This window comes from Callithrix jacchus, chromosome X (genome assembly GCF_049354715.1).
Source record: "Callithrix jacchus isolate 240 chromosome X, calJac240_pri, whole genome shotgun sequence".
NCBI classification, from domain to species: Eukaryota; Metazoa; Chordata; class Mammalia; order Primates; family Cebidae; genus Callithrix; species Callithrix jacchus.
The window spans coordinates 16,023,433-16,046,789 of record NC_133524.1 but is presented as its reverse complement, the minus strand read 5'-3'; the positions used below and the strand labels follow the sequence as shown (position 1 = coordinate 16,046,789).

At 40.5% G+C, this 23,357-nt stretch overlaps 1 non-coding gene and 1 pseudogene across 1 annotated transcript; both read right to left on the bottom strand.

Annotated features, from left to right (window-relative positions):
* Positions 1–835: 835 nt before the first annotated feature.
* On the bottom strand, positions 836–1,816 carry LOC100409962 (small ribosomal subunit protein uS2 pseudogene; annotated as a pseudogene).
* A 9,185-nt stretch (positions 1,817–11,001) lies between these two features.
* Positions 11,002–11,141, bottom strand: LOC118150821 (small nucleolar RNA SNORA7). The gene has a single exon (XR_004738955.1). It is a non-coding gene; the product is annotated as a small nucleolar RNA SNORA7 (small nucleolar RNA).
* Positions 11,142–23,357: the final 12,216 nt, after the last annotated feature.

Here is a 23,357-nt window from a genome sequence, read left to right as displayed (position 1 = left end):
GAAATGCCAGATATAGGTGACGGGGATGGAGGCAGCAAACCACATTGCCATGTATGTACCTATGTAACAATCCTGTATGTTCTGCACATGTACTCCAGAACCTAAAGTGCAATAAAATATATATATATAAATAATAATAAAGAAAATAACAATAACAATAATAATAATAATAATAATAAAGAAAGTAGCAACATTAGTTTGAAACAAGGTTTCTCCACCTCAGCACTATTGTCCTTGGGGACCCAGACGACTCTGGTGGAGCCACCCTATACATTGCGGGATGTTCAGCAGTGTCCCTGGTCTCTATCCACTAGATGTCAGTAGCACCCCCATCCCTGCCCACTGCAATTGTGACAACCAAAAAAGTCTCCAGATATTGCCAAATGTTCTCTTGGGAGTAAAATTGTCCCTGATTGACAACCCCTGCGTTAAAATGGAATAGGGTTTGCACATGAGGCAAAAATCCTTTATCTCCACATGTATCTTAACCTGATGATAGCTTAAAGAGAATAGAACCGTTCATTAACAGAACCTCTTCATTATTCAGAAAGTATTGGGCTAATGATTATACACCTCTTAAAACTGGTTATTATGTAGACACATCAATTTCATTGCAATTAAACTATGAAGGATCACATTTGATTAAAAATCTACAACTTCTAGAAAATTTCTGAATGGAGCTAAATAATTTAGATGCTAGTTTTAAAAATGCAAGATTTTAAAATCTTATAAACAGTTTCCATATTCAGCTATTAAAGGTTTGTGTTTTTTTTGTTTTTTTTTTTTTAGAAACTCGATGTTTATTTTCCATGAATCTTACATGTTGTTTGAGAGGCCACACAAGAACAGCTTAAGACCATTCAGTGGTTGCTCCTACCCATTCAGTGGCCTGAGCAGTGGGAGCTGCAGACCAGTCTTCCGTGGCAGGCTGGGCGCTCCAGTCTTCAGTAGGGAACTGCTGGATAGGCACAGAGGGCACCTGCACGCCTTCAGACCAGTCGGCAACCTCAGGCTGAGTAGCAGTGAACTCAGGAGCTGGAGCAGTGCATTCGCCCTGAAATTCCTCCTTGGTCACAGCCTTTTCAGCAGCAGTCTGCTCTTCTTTTTCAATCTCTTCAGGATCTCTGTAGAAGCAGAGATCAGGCATGACCTCCCACGGTGTTCACGGGAAATGGTGCCACGCATGCGCAAAACTTCCGGAGCCAGCATCCACCACATCAAACCCACTGAGTGAGCTCCCTTGTTGTTGCATGGGATGGCAATGTCCACATAGCGCAGAGGAGAATCTGTGTTACACAGAGCAATGGTAGGTAGGTTGACATAAGACGCCTCCGTGAGAGGCTGGTGGTCAGCCCTTGGGTCAGTGACCACAAGCAGCCGTGGCTCCCGGAAGGCTGCCGGGATCTGGTTGGTGAAGGTTCCAGGAGTGAAGCGGCCAGCAATTGGAGTGGCTCCAGTGGCAGGAGCAAACTTCAGCACGGCCCTCTGGCCAGTATTCCTGGAGGATGTAACACTGACATCAGCAGGGTTTTCAATGGCAACAATGGCCGGAGCTGCCAGGAGAAGCTTCTCCCAGGTCCTCTTCAGATTTATGATGTACATGCCATCACTTTTCCTTTTTTAGATATACGGTTCCATCTGGAAGTCAAGGTTGGTGCCACCTAAATGGGTTCCTGCTGCCAGGAACTTAAGGACATCCTCCTCCTTCATTTGCAGGACATCAAGGGCTCCGGACATTGTGAAAGTTTCCCTTTAAGTTACGACGGGAACCCAGAACAACGCCGTTTGGAGCCCTCGGCAGGTAGCGCGGAAAAAGCTATTAAAGGTTTTATTTGATTTCTTTTAATGTGTCACAGCCAGGTCAATTTTCCAAAACCCAATAAAAATTTACAGAGTAATGTCACATTTGAAATGGTTTCACAATTTACAAAACTAGTTTTAGGCATTATATGTTTACTACAGTTCTGTGGTAATGAAACAGAATACTCCGAATCAAATTTAAAAGGAACATCAGCCCTCCCTACTTCCTGCTTTATTGCAGGTGAATGGAGCCTACATATGCCCATATGCTTTTATGACTGATGAACTTTAAAAGGCATCATGCATGAATGAAAAGAACGACACATGTGTCCTATTTTCATGTGATCTCATATTTTATTTACCCCAGAGCAGTAGATCAATAGTTATGTGCCCAGAAAGTGCTTCTCAAGAGCGTCATGGAGTATAAAAAACATGGAGAAATCAATTTCTCTTTCCCATCTCAGGAGACTCAGTGCCCTTTTGTGTGGCTCATGACAACAGTAATCTGAACTTTTAAATCTACATGCTCTAAACTCTAAACATTTGGAAGTAGATAGTAACATATTTAGAATGATTGGAACTACTTTATTTGTCATCATTACCATGGTTACAAAGAAGTTAGTAAGCTCCCACATGTGACATTGCTGAAATGAGCAGTTTATGAAGCAATTTACACAGATATGAAGATTCTGGAAACTTACTACTTAAAACTTGTATATGGTGGCTCACACTTGTAATCCTAGCACTTTGGGAGGCTAAGATGGGCAGATCACTTGAGGTCAGGAGGTCGCGACAAGCCTGGCCAACATGGTGAAACCCTGTCTCTACTAAAAATGCAAAAATTAGCTGGGTATGGTGGAGTGCACCTGTAGTCTCAGCTACTTGGGAGTCTGAGGCACAAGAATTGCTTGAACCCAGGAGGCAGAGGATGCAGTGAGCTGAGATTGCACCACTGCACTCCAGCCTGGGTGATGGAGCGAGACTCTGTCTCAAAAACAAACAAACAAACAAACAAACAAAAAACTTGTACATCAAGACAAACATTAAATTTGTGCAAGATTTTGAAAGGTGTAAGAAAATAAAGATAATATCTTGAGAGGCAAGAATCCTAGTATCTAGCTCTGTTTTCCATTTATTTTACTGATGTCTCCATCAAGCTATTTAACAATGAATTTATTTTTTGTACCTTCTATGTGACATGTCACCTGCGGTGTCTTCATTTATGAAATCAAGTTATTGGCAGTGTAGCAAATGTGTTATTTGAGCTTTTGTCTGTTTATTCATCTAATAGGACCTATACAAGTAATTAATTGAAATCTTGCCACTTAGGGCTGCACATTTAGCAATTTTTTTGCTGTGGTCAAACAAATCTAAACATATGAGCACATCAGCCCATTGGCAGGAATTAGCTTTATCCTGACACAAAAAAATCTTACTATCTTAAGAAAGTTTCTACTTCATGCCGTTTAATTGTATTAATTGAATTACTATGATAGATCAGCATTATATTAATATGACAGATCAGTTTAAAAATAATGTGAAAGTCAAGACAATGCTTTTATTTTGAAAACAGGAATTTAACAGTGCAATATTAACTCATAATTCTTTTAAAAAGAATATTGTCAATAGACACTGGGATGACTAGAGGAGGGGGACAAGGGTTGGAAAATCCCCTATTGAGTACTGTGCTTACTGGGTGATGGGTTCAATCATACCCCAAACTCAGCATCACACAATATACCCTTGTAACAAACCTGTACATGTGCCCCAAAAATCCAAAAATGTAAAATAAAAGTTGAAATTTTAAAAAAGAAAAAAAAAAGGGAGAAATACCAGATCAAATAACAATAATAAAAGAATATTGTTAGATGCTTATTTGAAGTTATTTACAAAATATATTGGAGATTAACAAGTAAACTGTACAGATTTCCTCCCATAAGGTCTAAGATTAAGTATTTATCAATGTGCTTGAGATTAATAAGAACAATATTTAAAACACGATATATACATATATATAGTTAAATCTGAAAAGAACTTAGAAATTTAGAAAATACTTTTGAATGTAATAACTGGGTTATAGAAAAAAATGAAAACTGTAATTATAGACTATTCTGAAATTAATGATAATGAGATTACTATACAACTATATTTTTTATGTCATGTAGCCAGAGTAGTACTCTGAGGAAAATCCATAGCCACAGACATTTTCATTATTAACTAAGACCAAACATAAACAAGCTTATTAGTCAAGAGTTATAAACAGAATAGCAAAACAAGTATAACAACAACCAGAGAACGGATTTAATCAATGAACTAAGATGACTGAATCAGAAAGCAGAATAAAAGTGAAAATTAATCCAAGAGCACGTTCTTTGAAAAAATAACAACAAAAACTAGCAAAACTTCTGGCATGTCTAATGTATTCACTAGCAAATATGATGAGAACATAGTGACAAAGACTATGTTCTCATATGGAAAATGCCCTATAATGCTCATGAGAATACTGAAAAATCTGAATGAATTAAAGGATTTTCTTGGAAATTGTAGAGTCTAAATGAATTTAGAAAGACTTGTAAAATCTGATGATTTGGAATGACCATGGAAATCTAAATGACCATGGAAAAAATGGGGAAAGTTTCCAGAGAACTTCTTACCACAAATACGCATAATTCATATTATTTATCCATAAAGTTTTTATTTCATATGCTTTTAAAAGTATTTCAAAACACAGAAAATGCTAGAGATATTTCTATACCATATTCAAGGTGGCAATAAAAAGAAAAAATCTCCAAGAATTAGCACCTGAAAAGAAATCTATATACTCTTCCTCATGAAAATACACCTGTAAATCTTATGAAAAAAATCAGCAAAATACATCCAGTAGCCTGAAAATAGTCAAATCAAGTAATGAAAAATCAAAATAAAAATTAGTTTGGGTAAGGGTTAGATCAATGTAAAGAAATTTATCAGTATAATGAACTAAATGATTTTTAAAAAAACCCAATGATGATAATAACACATACTGAAAAGATAGTTACATTTCAAAATCAATTATTGATTAAAATAATTTTTAGTAAACTGGAAATAAAGGATACTTTTATCACGAAACACATCATATTTAACAGTGACTCACCAGATTATGTGGAGTAGAAACAGCCCCATTACAGTAAGGAAGAAGTCAAGTGTTCATGTTATCTCACCATTATTCACTCTGTTCTGATAGTGTCACTACAATGACACAAAGCAACATCAACAGCTAGGTACTGCTATTAAAAAGTAGGAGAGAAACTTTAAAGTATATGCAGGTGACATGAAAGGTAGCATTGCTTTCTGGAAAAATGGAAGAAAATAATCGCATACCCAACTGACAGGGGAACTAACTACTGGGAAACAATGTGCGGCGGGGTGGGGAGGCTCACACCTGTAATCCCAGCACTTTGGGAGGCCGAGGTGGGTGAATCACCTGAAGTCAGGAGTTTGAGACCAGCCTGACCAATACAGCGAAGCCCCCATCTCTACTAAAAATACAAAAATTAGCCAGGCATGGTGGTGTGCCTGTAATCCCAGCTACTCAGGGGGCTGAGGCAGGAGAATCGCTTGAACCTGGGAGGTGGAGGTTGCAGTGAGTGGAGACTGCACCACTGCATTCCAGCCTGGGCAACAGTGCATGACTCTATCTCAAAAAGAAAAAAAAGGAATGTCTATGCACATACAAATTCATCCAAAAAAATTGAGAATAATGAAAATTTTGGCAAAAAAGGGGCAAAGGATCAAATAAGCAGAAAAATAAATACAAATGTCCACTCAACATATAAATATGTTCAGTTTTACTATGACACAAAGAATTGCAAATCAAAGCAGTATTTATATACTGCTTTACCATTTGTTTTGCCAAAAGTGTTTTGTGAATCAATAATATATGGAGCAGGATTCTGGAAAACGGACAGTCATACACTGCAAAAAAATCTGTACACTGACATAACCCTTTTGAAAGGAAATGAACATGTACTAAAACCTTACATGTTTCTATACCTTTTGACTCCAAAATTTAAATTTACACCAAAGATATTAATAGAAGTGTCCATTTCCCAAATATTTATTATAGCATTGTTTGTTGTAGTTAAAAAATTAATAATTTTTAAAGCATATAATAGATTCATAAAATGAATGCAATATTAGACAGTCATTAAAAGATGTGGGAATACACTCAAAGTAACACTGTGGACCAGATGCAGTGCTCAGACCTATAATTCCAGCACTTTAGAAGGCCAAGACAGGTGGATTGCTTGAGCCCAGGAATTTGAGACCAGACTGGGCAATATAAGCAAGACCCCATCTACTCAAAAAACAAATTTAAAATTAGCAGGGCACGGTGGCATGTGCCGATACTCCCAGCTACAGGGTGGGGGGATGGCGGGCGGCTGAGGTAGGAGGGTTGCTTGAATCCGGGAGGTTGAGGCTGCACTGAGCTATGATGGTGCCACTGCACTCCAGCCTGTGCAACAGAGCAAGATCCTGTCTCTATAAAAACAACAACAACACAACAAAAACAAAACACAGTTAAGTTCAACAAAAAAGGATGACAAAGCTGTATAATAGCACGATCCCAGTTTTGTTTTTAAGAAGAAATGTACGTGTATTTACACACATACATACAAAAGAAAGGTATGTTCCAAATATTTGGAAAACATTAACATTGGTCATTCATTGACGCTGGTGGAATTACAGGTGATTTTTACGTTTCTCCTTGTGCTTCTTTGTACTTTCTAAAAAGAATTTCTGTTGCTCTTTTAAAAAGATGATACAACAAACATTGAGAAGCCATAATTCAAAAGAGATTGTCTTCTCGAATGAATGACTTACACTAAGACTCAGTGTTTTACTGTCTTCCACCTAGTTACATAGATGACTAAGTAAAAGCCAAAAGAGCCACTTGATGCTTTTATGTAGTGTAAGGCTAAAGAGAAGCTGAAGCAGATTTCTATGTCCTTCACATAGCTTTCTTCCTTGATGCAAATAAAATGCTTTGTTACAATCTCTATCTCTAGGTATATTGACTTTTCCTTCCAGTGATGACTTTATCTCGTTTAACATTTCCCAAGATGACTTCATCTAGCCTGCCTTTGTTTTCTTTCAGGGGTTAGCTAGGTGAGCTCTTCCTTCTGGAAATTTCCATCGCATCTAATAGAGTGACACTGCTAGAATGGCTGGGCTGACTTGTGGCTGCCTCTCCCTTTAGTATAGCTTTTCCTGACTCCATGTCCTTGCAACCAAGGTGAAGGAGATGAGAAAAAGCTTCCTCAGCTGGTTTTAGTTGACAGAAACGGGTCCTTTACAATAAAATACCACCCTTACAAGGAGGGACAAATGATGTGTTTCTCAAAGTGCTGCAGAAATCTCATTGTTGATATTTTCCCCATTGTTGCTTTGAAAATCCATATTTCTATTTAACGCCAGGGTCACCCAATCTCATTCTGCCATTCATAATTTTCCAGGAACAGGGTGGAATTTGGGACTGACTGAATTTATAAAGAGGCAGCACGGTAGAGAGGAAAGCCCTGACATCAACCTCTGGGTGGGGCGTCGATTGGCATCTGTGCAATGCCCGCCAGTGGAAAGATTCTTTGACACTCATTATCTTAATTCTTAGAGCATCTCTGAGGTTTCGTTGCAACTTCAGGGTGTTTTTTAACTTTTAGTTTCGGGGAACATGTGGAGGTTTGTTATATAGATGAATTGTGTGTCACGGGAGTTTGGTGTACAGATTATTTTGTCACCCAGATAATAAGCATAGTATTTGATAGGTAGTTTTTCGATCCTCTCCCTCCTCCTACCCTTTATCCTTAAGTAGGTCCCTTTTTCTGTTGTCCCTTCTTTGTGTCCATGTGTACTCAATGTTTAGCTCCCACTTACCAGTGAGACCGTGTGGTATTTGGTCGATTTCAGTGTTGAGCAATGATGACTGGAGACGCAGAGCAGTTGGTTGTGGTGGAGACAGGGTTCAAGTATAAGTCCACCTAGCTGGTAAAGTGACACCCATCCCACTCATCCCATTGCTGCCAATGTCTTCGACGCTGGAGCCTGAGTTCCCTCCCATGTGATAATAGCAATTATGAAGTGTTGCCTGAGGATTAGAGAAACAACCCAGTGAAGCTACTGCAGGGTGGGTAGCTCTGAATTACTGTTGTATTGCTGTACTGATCAGAGTACTACTCAGTAGCCCGTGTGCCTGCTTAAGTTGGATTAAAGAAAAATTCCCTTTCTCAGCAACACTAGCTCCATTTCCAGTGCTCAATGGCCCCTTACCTCTAGTGGCTGCCATACTGGATAGCACAGATATAGAACCTTCCCATCGCCACAGAATGTCCCTCGGACAGTGCTGCTCTGCATCACTAAGTTGGATTTAACTCAAGCGTCAGACCTCAGGGCTGAACACAGTCATTCCCGTGTTGAAAGTGGGAGCTCCATAGCTCTCCTGGGATGTTCACCTGCTGTGGTGAGAGTCAGGTGAGGCCCTTGACAGGAAGGGCACCCTTTGTTTACCAGAGAGAGAAAGGAGTCACGTTTGTTTCCTGAATGAGGATAGATAGCCTGTCTATGAACCAGGTGTCTTAACCTCGAAAAGGTAGAAAGTGCATGCCAAGAAAATCTCTGGACAGGACTCAATTCTTCCCACCATGCACCTAACCAGAGAATCGCAGAAGGGGTCAGGGGAGGATTCCACCTTTGAGTCAGATGAAGAAACATTCTTTTGAGGTATAGTCTGGAAAAAACAACTAATCTGTAGATTTCCATAAATAACCGACATGAGACAGGCAACTTCTTTGAAAATATTAACCCAAATCATGGGTGTTAATCATTAACCCTTTCAGGTGATGGCTTTGTTCTTTTTCTGATATTTTAATCTGGGTCACAGAATGGCTCAGGCAGCTTTAAGTGCAGAGTGCATTTTACTTCCTTTTCCATTTGCCTTTTGTTTTCTATTCCAAAAGGACGCTGTGACCTCTTTTCCTGGGTAACTCCTATTCATTATTTATTTATATATATTTTTGAGACGAAGTTTCACTCTGTGGCCCAGGGTGGAGTGCAGTGGCGAGATCGGGTTCAAGCAATTCTCCTGCCTAAACCTCCCAAGTAGCTGGGATTACAGACACCCACCACCACACTCGGCTAACTTTTGTGTTTTTAGTGGAAATGAGTTTTCACCATCTTGGCCAGGCTGGTTTCAAACTCCTGACCTCAAGTGATCCATCTGCATCGGCCTCCCAAAGTGCTGGGATTACAGGCAGCAGTCATCGTGCCTGGCCAGTAACTGCTATTGAGGCGGAACTGTCAACCACATAGCTAGTCTTGAAACTTAAAAATACATTAACATGGACCAGTAAGAGAAAAGGCTGGACAGTAACCATTGTCAAAACAGCAATGAAAAACCTAACTAACTTTGCATCCAGCTCTGTTCCAAGCAAAAAGAAAAAAACATAAACAAAAACAAACCAGTTTTCTGTTGTTTGAGTGCATCTTTGACTTAAAGGACTTATTTCTCTAAATTTGCAGATGTGTTGAAATTTGAGCCTGTGACTTTTTTACGAGTTTCAAAACAAAATATTAAATCACCTAAAATGACAGAGGGTAAACTTTCAGGAATAATTTGGAATCATTTAGTTGTAGATCTGTTTTCTGTTCATTCCAGTTGCATGAAATATTAGGACTCGCTGGGCTCTGTTTGACACATTTTGTCATGATTGCTACTCTTTCAAGTGCTCAATAGCCATCTATGTGTAGAGGCTGCCATACTGGACAGCACAGACACAGAACATTTCCATCATCACAGAATGCTCCATTGGACAACACTGTTCTATAGCATTAACTTTGATTTTCACTGCTACCAGATTTTGGGGGTGATCAAAACCAATCCCTTTGCAAGAAAATGTTTTTAGAGTGAGACAGAGCAGTTCTGGGAACTAAAATAGTAAGAACTTGAGTGTTCATTTAAAAAAAATTGTGGGCCGGGCGCGGTGGCTCACGCCTGTAATCCCAGCACTTTGGGAGGCCAAGGCGGGTGGATCACTAGGTCAAGAGATCGAGACCATCCTGGTCAACATGGTGAAACCTCGTCTCTACTAAAGGTACAAAAAAAAATTAGCTGGGCATGGTGGCACGTGCCTGTAATCCCAGCTACTCAGGTGGCTGAGGCAGGAGAATTGCCTGAACCCAGGAGGCGGAGGTTGCGGTGAGCCGAGATTGTGCCATTGCACTCCAGTCTGGGTAACATGAGCGAAACTCCGTCTCAAAAAAAAAAAAAAAAAAGGCTTCCTAATAACACTTTCTTTATGACTGGGCCCTTCTGCATCATTATCTTAAGCTTGAGTAAATCATTCCTAAAGTCCTCATTCTAACATTTTATTAAAGCAATAATAGACTAAAATGAAAATTGTTAATAAAATGATTTTTATTAAGGTATTTATAGCACATGCTAGAAATATGAACTGATGATACAACTAGTATGTGTCACGTGGTCTGTGAAGCCATATGTGGGATATAAAGAGATGTTCAATTTTACACATTTATTGAGCACCTATTATGTGTCAGATATTTGCACAACAGGTAGCTAAACTGCTATGGACATTCTTATACATGTTTTTTTCTGTATGTTTTCTTTTTCTTGGGCATATACTTAGGAGTAGAAATTGGGGTCACAGAGTATACATATGTTGGGAGTTATTATCTCTTTCCTTATCCCCTTGCAAGTTGTACACCTTCTCATTAGTATATGTGCTCAATCTCACTTATGCATGGAAGCTCTTTCTCTGAAGTGTTTTGAATGCCCTAGGAGAAATATGCTACGTATTTCAATGCAGAAGCTTTCAGTCTTTTCACACTTGCTCAAGATAAGTTGGTTCCACTGGCAGGATACCAATCCAATCTAGAACTACATCAATCCTGTTCTGATCTAAATAGCTTGGAGCTTTCTTCTTTGAACAAAACTGGACCCCTATCCGGTCAGCTCAAGCTCTCAGTTTTAAGAGGAATCAATGAAAGGACAGGTCAGGTTAAATCATCCTCAAGATCCGAAAAACAATTTAAATATGTGTTTTGGTGAGAGGTGGCTAGCATCTTCATTTAAAAAAATATTATATTTCTCTTCTTCTCAGACCCATGTTAAAGAAGAATCCTGAAAGGTTTTCCTGTCCAGGGATTGAACATTGTTGCAGAGTTTCTTCCAACCACCAGCTACAGAGCAACCTGGGAATGGAATGGGTACGTCTGCAAGATTTGCTTTCCATCCATTTTCCAAAGCTGACAGAATACTATCCACTCTCCAGATGCAATCCTTGGAGGTAGGATCTACATTTTTATCTGCTGCATTGAGCTTATCATTGCTATCTACACTTGAACAGGCTCATCCATCATCTCCACATTGTGTTAATAAGCCTTCCCTATCTAAACAGCATGTACCAACCCCTAATCAACAATAGCCTTTCTTGATTTACAAGTTTGTAGATTTGAGGTCTTTCTGTCTGTTACTTAAACAGGGAAAGGAACCAAGGGGAGAGTGAAACCCAAACTTATTTTTCCTTATATTTATGAAAGTAACTTTGAGGAAAGAGAATCCTCTAATTCTTCACCGAAGTGAGAATTTGGATTTTATTTGTATTTCACCAAGTTTTCCTTTTCCTGTCTGAAGTTACTACAGATAGTTCAAGGAGAAATTTAAAGCCAGTTCTTCCTTCATGCCCAAGGGAGTTGTTTCACTGCAATGTAAATTAGTTTGAAATCCATCCTGGCTGGGCACAGTGGCTCACACCTGTAATCCCAATACTTTGGGAGGCTGAGGCAGGAGGATCACTTGAAACCAATAATTCATTACCAGTCTGAGTACAAAGTGAGACCCCGTCTCTACAAAACATTAAAAAAATTAACTGGGCAGGGTGGTGTGCACCTGTTGTCCCACCTACTTGGGAGGCTGAGTTGGGAGAATCACTTGAGCCAGGAGTTCAAGGGAGCAATGACCTATGTTCACATCACTGCACTCCAGCCTGGGCGACATAGAAAAACCCTGTCTTAAAAAAAAAAATCCATCCTAAAAAAAATCCATCCTATGAGCAAAATAGCCATTAATGACATATGAGATATTCCTTCTAGTTTTCAGTAGTCAATGAGAATGCTTATCCTCACAGACAGTGGTGGCTTCAGATTTTCTTTGTTGACAGGTGGAGAGATTATACGGGACTTGTGTTGAAACTACATTTTGGCAGGAAGCTCCCCTTTCACCGAGATCTCACATTTATATGGAGTGGCTATGAGAGAAATACTCATGGAACTTACCGTGGGCTAAATTCTCCCAAACCATCCCCTGGGGCCACCACTGCCTACATACTTGCACCTTTACTTGTGTGTGGTTGCACGAAAAAGTAGCAGCCATCATTTATGTCACTGTGACATAAATGACGGCTGTTAGGCCTTTGGTGCACAAAATTTCCCAAGCCAAAATTGGAACAACACAAATGACAACTGTGAGTGTCCTTAGGAAATGCTCTTCATGGTATCTGTAGACCCATGGAGAGATTGATGGTAAATACATGTTACAAAGGAAAAGAAGTACTAACTACCATGATAATGATATGATATGATAGGGTGGGATGGGGGGACTTCTTTACCTTGGGTGGTCAGAAGAAGGCCTCTCTGAGGAAGTGCCATTTAAGCTGGGACTGGATTAACAAGAAGGAGACTGCCAGGGGAAACATATTCCAGGCAGGAAGAGTTGGTTCTTGGCCAGGCATCCTGCATGGAAGGACTTGCTCATCTTGCTGCCAGGCAGTATGTGTTCAAGCAATACTGGCTGTCAGGGTGATAAGTGATGAAGCCAGCTTAATGAAGCAGATGTGTTTAAGATGCAATTCAGGTGCTGGGCTGGATTTTACATGCACTGACATAAAGGATGCTGCACTCCTACATGAATACCATTTTCCTATGGGAAAGGGCACCACATAATGCAAGATGGGATTTAAAATAACTTTGCAAAGAGACTATCTCTCTCCAGTGTGGTGGGTAGATGGAAAACATCACTGGCTTGGCAAATGGGTTAGTTTTTAAATCTGCCTTCCAGAAGTCTTTTGGTTCCAATGTGAGACTGAGTGAATTATAAATTCTGGAGGGTAGCTATTATGGGCTGAATCTTGTCCTCCACCCTCCCAAATTCATATATTGAAGTTCCAAACCCCAGTACCTTAAAATATGACTATATTTGGAGATAAGGTCTTCAAAAGGTTAATTAAGGGAAAATGAGGTCATAAGAGTGAGCGTTAATCCAATCTGACTATTGACTTTTTAAGAAAAGGAGGCTAGGACACAGATGTGCACAGAAGAAGATCACATGAAAGTAGGGAGAGAACAGGTACTACAGGCCAAAAAGAGAGGCTTCAGAAGAAACCAACTCTGCTACCTTAATCTTGGACTTCTAGCATCCAGACTATGAGAAAATTAACTTCTGTTGTTTAGGCCATTTAGTCTGTGGTATTTGTTATGGCAGCCATAGGAAGGAAGCTAACACAGTAGAATTATCCTTTCTAAAGATGAATTCAGGGGTCTTAGACATTGACTGTTTATTTTTTTCTCATTCCTTATTCTATGATTATTTCAGACAACTCGAAGATACTCTGAAGCTGGCAGCTGCCTCTTAGTTGAAGTCTCACGGTGGAAGGCTGGCTTGAGTCCCTGTGACTGGGGAGAGAAAAGGCAGCTTTCTGAGCAGTCTGTACTTGAATACTTTCTTGGGGCCAAGCAGAGGCTTTGGAAGGGAACAGGATGGAGTCATTGCTCGTTGGGCCCAAGTCCCTAAGTGAGACAGAGCAAGACAAGGCAGCAGAGTGAGGCTGGAGGTGTACACCCCTGGAGGCAGAGCTGAGGTGGGGTGGAGGAAGTCGGTCAGAGCACGTCACCCATGTCAGGGGAAGATGCAGTGCAGAGGTCCCCTGAGTGGCTCCTGAAGACCCCACAGGAGCATTCTAAGTGGAGAGTATCTGGACGCCCACCACCACAGAGGACCCCTCACAGCGGGGGGAACCACAAGGGCCCTGGTTCGGGAAGAAGAATTTGGCCTTTCCTTGTCTATCTCACACCTCCATCATCTTGCTTCCCTGTCCCTAAGTGAGGAGAATGAAGCATCGGTGAGGGGAGCACAGGCAGGGAGGGAGTGGAGCCCGGAGGAAATGGCTGGAGCCCGCAACTCAGGCCCCTGCTCTGGCCAGAACTGCTGGAAGGAGAGCAGCTGTAGGTGACAGGAAAGTCACGCCATCTGCCCCAGATGCTGTCAAGAGGAGAGAAAGAAGGAGCTGACAGAGTGCCCAAAGGGAACAGTGTGAGCAACACCAACCTCCTCCACTGAGGTCCACGAGGTAGGTGTGTGGAACTACATTGCTGTGGCTGGAGCCACTGAATCAAGCGACCTCTCCTGAAAGCCTGCAATGGGCTGGGCACTGAGAGTCAAATGAGGGCTAAGATCAGCAGCAGTCGGCAAACCATGGCCTCTGGGGCAAATCCAGCCTGCTGCCTGCTTTTATACAGATCAGAAGCTAACAGTGATTTTTTACATTTTTAAATAGTTGGAAAATTGGAAATATCTGTGATGCCTGAAAATTATCTGCAATCCCAATTTCAGTGTCCACACACCAAGTGTCATTGCAATACACTTAGTCATTTGAATATCTATTGCTTACAGGCTGTGCTCTTGCTAAGGACAGCAGAGTTGAGTACTTCTGACAGACAAAGCCTGCAATACTTGGCACCTGGCCCTTCAGAAAAGCTTGCTTACCCCTACAGGAGAGCAGGGTCCCTACAGGAAGTCCATCTAGTGGGGGATACCTCATGACAATAATTCATTTCCACAACAAATTATGTTTTTGAAAAATTTTTAAATGTAATGTTATATATATTTTTTAGTCCTTAGAGTTAATCTGATTTTGTCTTTCATTAAAAGTTAAGAATCTACCAATTTTACCATTGAATGGAATGAAATAATTTATGTGAAGTACTTGGAAGTATATAGAAAAAGCAATGAGTGTCACGTATTATTAATTCACATGGAATTCCCATTGTGTTATTCTACAGTTGTAGAAATCAGGATGTGCTATGTAATTTGCAGGGCCCAGTGCAAAATGAAAATGGAGGACCCCTTGTTAAACCATTAAGAATTTCAAGACTACGACAGCAGAACATTAAACCAAGAGTAGGGCCGTCTTAAGGGCACAGGCTTGTGTAACTACACGTCTCATGCCCAGCAAACTGGCCCAGAAAAGAATTATATAAAGATGGACTAAATGTGACAGCAACAAGGCACTTCTTTTGAAGTGATTATTTACAAGTATTTATATTAAATGGTTTTCATGTTATTTGCTGGTTTTCCTTAAAAGTAGAATGGAAGATAGGCCAGGCACAATGGCTCATGCCTATAATACCAGCACTTTCAGAGGCCGAGGTGGGTGGATCACCTGAGGTCAAAAGTTTGAGACCAGCCTGGCCAACATGGTGAAACCTTATCCCTACTAAAAATATAGAAATTAGCCGGGCGTGCTGGCATGCACCTGTAATCCCAGCTACTCAGGAGGCTGAGGCAGGAGAATTGCCTGAACCTGGGAAGCTGAGGTTGCGGTGAGCCAAGACCACACCTCTGCACTCCAGCCTGGGTGACAAGAGCGAGACTCTGTCTCAAAACAAAAACAAAAACAAAAACAAAAACAACAAAAGTAGAATGGAAGATAGATGAAAAACCTTAGTTGGTAGAAGAGGGCTCTAATATCTATAGGTTATTCTACTTGAGGTTTTCTTGGGACTTACACAGAAAAGGTCAACTCTGCAGTTGTTGGTTGAAAAATTGGTGGTGGGGGAGGGGGTTCAACTAATTATTATAAGATTTAGGCCAGATCTACTAAAATGATGGCACAAGGATTTTAAAATATTGAAAGTAATTTCTAAGGAAGCTATAATTAAAGTTTACTCCATTTCCCAGGTCAACTGGGAAATACTCTCACTTATTCCTTCTTATTTATCTATAGCCCCTGACAATTTCTCAGGTCAACTAGGAAATTCATCTGCTTAGTTTACTCAAATATCGGCTTTTAGGTAATCTATCATTTTTAGCAAGAGAGGCAGAGGTCTAGCTCAGGCAGGGTTTTCTTTTTCTGAGTTAAATGGTGTAGGATATATAATGGATTTCTTCCTCTGCCTAATTATTCAAGGATGAATCTTGAGATCTAAAAAGGAACAACGTGCTGTTGTATCCACGGTAAGGAGATTAACAGTCTTGTGCTTGTAAAACAGCAACCCAGGGCCTATTTAGTCCTTTTGATTTCCAGAAACAAGAGCCCAATTCTTACTCTTTGGAGGCAGTTGGCCCTGTCTGGCGCCATTGATGAAAAATGGCAGTGAAGCCAATTCTTAGAGAAAACTTCAGACCAGGGCTTCCCATACTTGAGGAAGGGGAGTAAACACTTTTACCTCTTTTTCATGATTTGCTTAAAGAAGATACTCGTGTCTGAGTTAATATAATTTCTCTGTAAAAACATCTGGTCAAAATGATTTCTAAAGTGAATTCATCAGACCTATCTATATTTAACACCTTGAAAATGCAGGATTTCTATTTAGTTGTGCTAATGGTCTTTTGGTTTATTTATTAAAGACATGTCCAGCTGGATAAGTGCTTGTTGGTTGATTAATTTTTCATTCTGTGAAAATCTTGGAGGACATTGAGTGTAGTGACATTTGGAAGAAAGACCACGGAGAAGTCACTAGTTGTACAAAATTTATAATTAGAAGAAATGTCTATCCTTTGATAGCTAAAGAAATTAAGTACTGAGCTGTGCTGTTCATGTGACTTCTCTTTTAGCATAAATTTTCTCTCTTTATGTTTATAATTCCTTTTGGCTACTTCAATCTACAGTATATTTAGGATTCTTCTTTCACTACAGTTTTTGTGTTATAATATGTCTCTGAATATCTGTATCCGGGTAGGGGAAGTTTCAAGGAAGTAATCTCTCTTCCTCCTTCCCTCCTTTATTTATTAATGCAGCTCCTATGCAACGAAATGTTTGACAGGGTCACGTGGGGAAAAATTACAGAAACAGTGAGATGTTAACCTTTTGTCATCTATCTGCTCATTTCACAGTCACTTACTGAATGGCCCACATGGGCCAAGAGCTTGAGGAATACAGAATCACTGTACAGGAAAGACTTGGGCCTCATATCCTCATGTCCCAGGGCACAGAGAAATCTATCTGTTGCTGATGGACAAAGTATTTGATAGTGTCCCTAGTAACCCTGCAACTGATCAAATTAAAACTGGTGCTCTTTGCTTGGAGACCATGAAGTTCAAATCAGAGCAGGGATTAGAGACCCTCCTGATGAAGAATGCAGACAAGCCATGTGAAATCTAGAAGCCCTTTGCCCTTCCCATGTCCTGGGTCTATTCTCATGCCCAACAAACTGGCCCAGAAAAGAATTATATGAAGATGGACTAAATGTGACAGCAACAAGGCACTTCTTTTGAAGTGATTATTTACAAATCTTTATATTAAATGGTTTTCTTGTTATTTGCATGGAACTATGTGGAAATTCTGCCACCGTGGGGGTTACTGGCTTCCACTTTGGTATTGAATGCTTTGTTAGGCTCAAGGCACTGGTCTTGGTCTTAAAGAGTCTTAGCATCACTAAATTCCTGCATGGGATGGGGCACAGAATCTAAATGCCGCTGTAGTAGGAACTCTTTTCCTAACCTTATCCCTAACCACATTGGCTAATGAAGGTTAGCTCTTAGTAAATATTTGTGAGTGAATGAAGCATGTTTAACATCCTGGCTCTCAAACTAGAGGCCTGTCTATTGAGGTGCAGTGGACGCAAGAAAACACTGTCCTCCCACACCCCAATTTTTTCCTCTTTTTCCACCTCAGTCCCACAGGAGGATGCTCCCATGGTGGAGTTGGCACACAATGGCCAGAGTAGAAGCAGTTCCCCGTTGCCTGGGCGTCAACTCTTGTTGGACCTCAGTTTTTTACTTTCACGGTGGCTAAGACATCAGTTAGCTTCTGAAAGCGTCATCCAAGCAAGTAGTAAGCACCAGGTCAGAGTGTGTCTCCATCTTCATATACAGTCTTTGCTGTCTTCAGAGCAGGGAGGGCTAGGCTTTTCCCTGGCCCTTCCACAACATTGCTACTGTGAACTAGGAAGTGGTCTTATTAATTCCTAGTTCAACTGCATGTATGTGAACAAAATATAAACACATCCTACAGGTATATTTCTATGGCTGATATTTATTTAGCCCAAGGTAACTTTTTGGTTTTCTTAAAATATGAGATTTTACTTCTCTTGGCAACACCACCATGTAGGAGGGATGCTTAGTGTTCTTTCGTTAAAGAAGACTCTAAACAAGTAAAACTATTCTCCTTTTTTCCTAATGCCAATCCTGTAAGAAATGACAGAAATGGTGCTACTTAAGACATTAGTATAGTCGATGGCATAATAACAAATATATGAAATGTGAAGATACAAAAAAGCTAAGTTTTGGCTCTGTTGTGCAATGGACAGTGTATTGAACCTCTAGAAAGAAAGCTAAGTTTAAAAAATTTTGAATAATTACTAAGACGATTCTTCTAACATATGGGTGCCAACATCTTTAAAACATTTTTTTTTTGAGACAGTCTTATTCTGTCACCCAGGCTGGAGTGCAGTGGTGCAGTCATGGCTCACTATAGCCTCAGCCTCCTTGGTTCAAGCAATCCTCCTGCCTCAGCCTCCCGAGTAGCTGAGACTATGGGTGCATGTCATCACACCCGGCTAATTAAAAAAATTTTTTTTTGAGAGATAGGGTCTCACTGTGTTGCCCAGGCTGGTCTCAAGCTGCTGGGCTCAAGCAATCCTCCTGTCTCAGCCTCCCAAAGTGTTGGGATTACAGACATGAGCCACTGCACCTGGCAGGTGCCAATATCTTGCATTTGAATATATCTTGCTATTTTCAAAGTACATTTCTAGCTGTTATGTCATTATCAATGATGTCAATCAGAACTTGTAATTTATCCAGTGCTTTATGTCATATCTGTAGTTTAATTTATAGTGCCTAGGCAACTTTTTCAATAACTGCTTAAATCTTGTTAAAATATATCTATGTATCAATTTATAGATATACACATGTATTAGTCCATTCTCAGACTGCTATAAAGAACAACCTGAAACTGGGTATTTTATAAAGGAAGGAGGTTTAATTGACTCACAGTTCCACATGGCTGGGAAAGCCTCAGGAAACTTACAATTGTGGTGGAAAGCAAGAGGGAAGCAAAGCCATGTTTTTACATGGTGGCAGGCGAGAGTGAGCGGCGAGTGAAGGGGGAAGAGCTCCTTGTAAAACTACTGGATCTGGCCAGGTGGGACGGCTCGTGCCTGTAATCTCAGTACTCTGGGAGGCCAAGCTGGGTGGATCACCTGAGGTCAGGAGTTCGAGATCAGCCTGACCAACATGGTGAAACCCTGTCTTTATTAAAAATACAAAAATTAGCAGGACATGGTGGCATGCACCTGTAGTCCCAGCTACTTGGGAGGCTGAGGCAGGAGAATTGCTTGAATCTGGGAGGTGGAGGTTGCAGTGAACCAAGATCATATCACTGCACTCCAGGCTGGGTGGCAGAGTGAGACTGAGACACCGTCTCAAAAAAACAAACAAACAAAAAACCTATCAGATCTCATAAGAACTCACTATTATGAGAACAGCATGGGGAAACTGCCCCCATAATCCAATCACCCCCCACCCAGTCTCTCCCTTGACACATGGGGATTACAATTTGAGATGAAATTTGGGTGGGAACACAAAGCCAAAACATATCAATACATATAAATAAATACGTCATAATTTAAAATAATTTTAAAGAATATTTGCAGAGATAGCATTCCTGTGTAATAATGGTTCTGAACCTGAGGCAATTTGTGTCCCTTCCCTAACCCAGAACACTTGGAACTATACAGAGGTATTTACTGTTGGGTTTCACTATTTGGCCAGGTAGGGGGTTATGGTGAAAGGGACATACTGCTGGCATGTGCAGGCCAGAGATGCTGGCAAACTTCCTGCAAAGCATAGGATGGTTCCCTCAGCAATGAGGTGACCCCAAATGTCGAGGCTGTGCAAGCCTGCTCTGGCTCCTTCACCCAGTTCCCCTAATGCTATTATTAGACCTAACCACGATGCATCCATTACAAGAGATTAGATCTTCTCCTCCTTTGTCTCCCCAACTCTGTGTTCCTCAGTCTTTCTTATTTTTCATGACCTTAATGCTTCTGAAGAGGGCTTGTTGGGTATTTCGTAAAAGTTCTCAACTGGATATTGTCTGCTGTTTTCTCATAATTTAGTCAGAACATAGGGATTATTAGAGAAGAAAATCAGGTGAAGTGCCCATCTCAGCATATGGTGTTAGGGTCCCTGATGTACTCAAGACATCACTGTTGAGTTCACCTTGATCCCTTGAATTATGTGGTGCCTGCCAAGTTTCTCTTTCTAAACCATAACTGTTAGAAGGGAATCTCTAAACTCTTATACTCAGGGAGGGGACTTAAGCTTCACTCCTGGAGGTAGGAGTGTCAAGCAATTTATGGACCTGTGTTATCACACACTCACTATTATATTTTAATATAACTGACAGCTGAGATGCTTCTTGTGGAAAGTAGCTTTGGGGTCAATGCCCACAAAAACCCACATCAAATGAGCAAGGCAGCATTTCCAAGAACTAATAATTCTATAAATTCTAAAGCTATACAAAGAATAAAATTTCTAAAAGTGAAATAACTCACAAGAAGAAAGTAATATGAGGCCCAAATAAATGAATGAATGAGTAATTCCCAGCTCTTGCTGAGTAACTCTAGATTGCTGTTAGAGAATTGTTGGCAGGAAGTAGGCAAGTGGAGTCTGAAAATAAACGTCGAAGATTTAGAAGTCTTTCTCGCCTCGGCATCCAGAAATGTCGAGGGTTTGTTTTGGAGCTATATTAATGACTGGAGAGTGCTGTGGCCTTTAGAGGGTGGGGATTGGAAATAATCAATGTTGTCTAAGGCTCAGGACGGTCCCACATAACAAGGAATATCCTACCCCAAATGCCAAAAGTGTCACCAATGAGGCACACTAAGCCCAAGCCCCTTCTTGTACCTCATTCACATTGCAATGCCTTGTCAATCCCAGAGATGAGGGAGCGGAAAATTTGAGACTAAAAGCTAGACTTTTAGAGCTGCAGTCCAGAACTTTTTATGTATAACCCAAACTGGCTCCATTGAAAATGTAAGGATTAATATTTTCAGCAACAATTTAAATCTCGTGGGAATCTAAGTAGATAAAATATCTTCATTTTATTTGTGAGGTACTCTATTAAAGTATGAGTTGCCACCAAAGAAAACACTGAAACATTTGATGAACTTGCATACCATAGTAAGAGAGTGTCATTCCTTGGTGACTGGGGTGAGGAGAGTATTTGGCGTCCCAGTTGGGTTGAGAGAGTTTAAAGCATCCCTCCCTATTTTTCTTTATAGCGCTTGCCTTCCTGCCCTCTACCAGTGTGCAGTGTATGCATTTATTTACTTGTTTATCTTCTGTCTCCAACCCCTTAGAAAGCAAGCTCCATGAGAAGGAAATCTGCTTTAGTTTACGGCTATATTCTATGACTCTCTAATGGGGAATACCATGTAATTCATGTTTGAACAGTATTTAAAGAGGCTTTAGATAAAAATAACAATATGGGTAAGGCATCCAAATTACCTCTTACCTGGTTTCTGGCCTCCTCTATTTTGCCAGAAATATTATTTTGTATTTCTTTTTATATAATTTATGATGAAATAGTTATATTAAACTTAATACATAATATATTATACTAATATTTCAAAATAGCTCACTTTTATCCATATTTTAATTTTTATTTAATGAACAATTGCTATATAAACATATAGAAATAAAATATAAACATGAATTAAATTATAAGCACTATAATTATGTAATAAATTATTTGAACAAATGGCATTGTGCTACACAAAATACTCTACTTCTAATCTTTTTCATTTGAAAGTGCTTTGTTGAGATTTATGCTTTTTAAAAAAAAAATGCAGCTCTTAGCTCAGTGGTTGCCACCAGTAGGTGACATTGTCATTCAGGGGATATTTGGCAATTCCTAGAGCCATTTCTGTTTGTTTGTTTGTGTTTTGAGACAGAGTCTCGCTCTGCCACCCAGGCTGGAGTGCAGCAGCACAATCTCAGCTCACTGCAACAACCTCCACTTCCCAGGTTCAAGTGATTTTCCTGCCTCAGCCTCTTGAGTAACTGGGATTACAGGCGTGAGACACCACACCCGGCTAATTTTTGCATTTTTAGTCGAGACAGGATTTCACTATGTTACCCAGGCTGGTCTCGAAGTCCTGGCCTCAAGTGATCCGCCTGCCTTGGCCTCCCAAATTGCAGGGATTACAGGCTGGAAGCCATTTTTGATTGTCACAACTGTTGGTAGTCTTAATGGTCTCTGGTAGACAGATGCTAGGTTTGCTCTTAAACATTATACAATGCACAAAGTATCCTCACAACATAGAGTTATCTGGCCTGATTGTGCTGATGTTGAGAAACCCTGGGCTATTTCTTTCCTTTATTTGTTTTGAAACAGAGTCTCATTCTATAACCCAGGCTGGAGTGCAGTGTCATGATCTCAGCTCACTGCAACCTGGGCTGGTCTCAGACTCCTAAACTCAGTGATCTGCCCGCCTCAGCCTCCCAAAGGGCTGCGATTACAGGTCTGAGACACCGCACCTGGCTTCTTTCCTTTAATCTGTAGAACAGTATCCCCTCGACAGCATGTACCATATTTATTTTATCCATTCCCGTCCTGATGGACATTTGGGTTGTTCCAATTCTCTGCTGTGATGACAAGTGCCGCAAAGAACATCCTAACCAGTGTCTGCGTATGTGTGCCACAGGGTTTCTGGTAGCTGTGTTTTCTGTTCTAGGAATCACTTTCAAATGTCACTCCAGAGTGGCTGGACTCATTGCTTCCACAGAATCACCTGGGATTCCAATTCCATGTGTCTTTACCAGCACTTGGTATTATTTAACTTTAACATTGTTGCCAAATTTGAAGTTTAAAATAATAGATTATTTGTACAATTTTGCATTTCCTGATTGCTAGTAAGACTAGACCACAGGAATCATTCACACCCCAAATATTCTAGAAAACTGGTGAAAATTTTTTTTGTCAAGCATGAGCCACTTTATTTGGTTTGTTCTTACATCTTTGATGTATATTGTAAAACCGCACATTTCAGAGGACTGGCTTGCCTGTTTCCGCCAGTAGAGGTCACTGTCCCTCAGTGGTTCTCCACCAGTATGACTTTTGACCTGTCTACTCTCCCAGGGATTATTTGGCAAGGCCTGGAGCCATTTTTGCTAGTCAGGACTGTGAGTGTGCTGCTGGCCCCTAGAGGTGAGAGGCCAGGGATGTTGCTAAGGCCTTGCAAGGCACAGGACAGCGACCCCCTCCCCGCTCCCCTCTCCCCTCTCC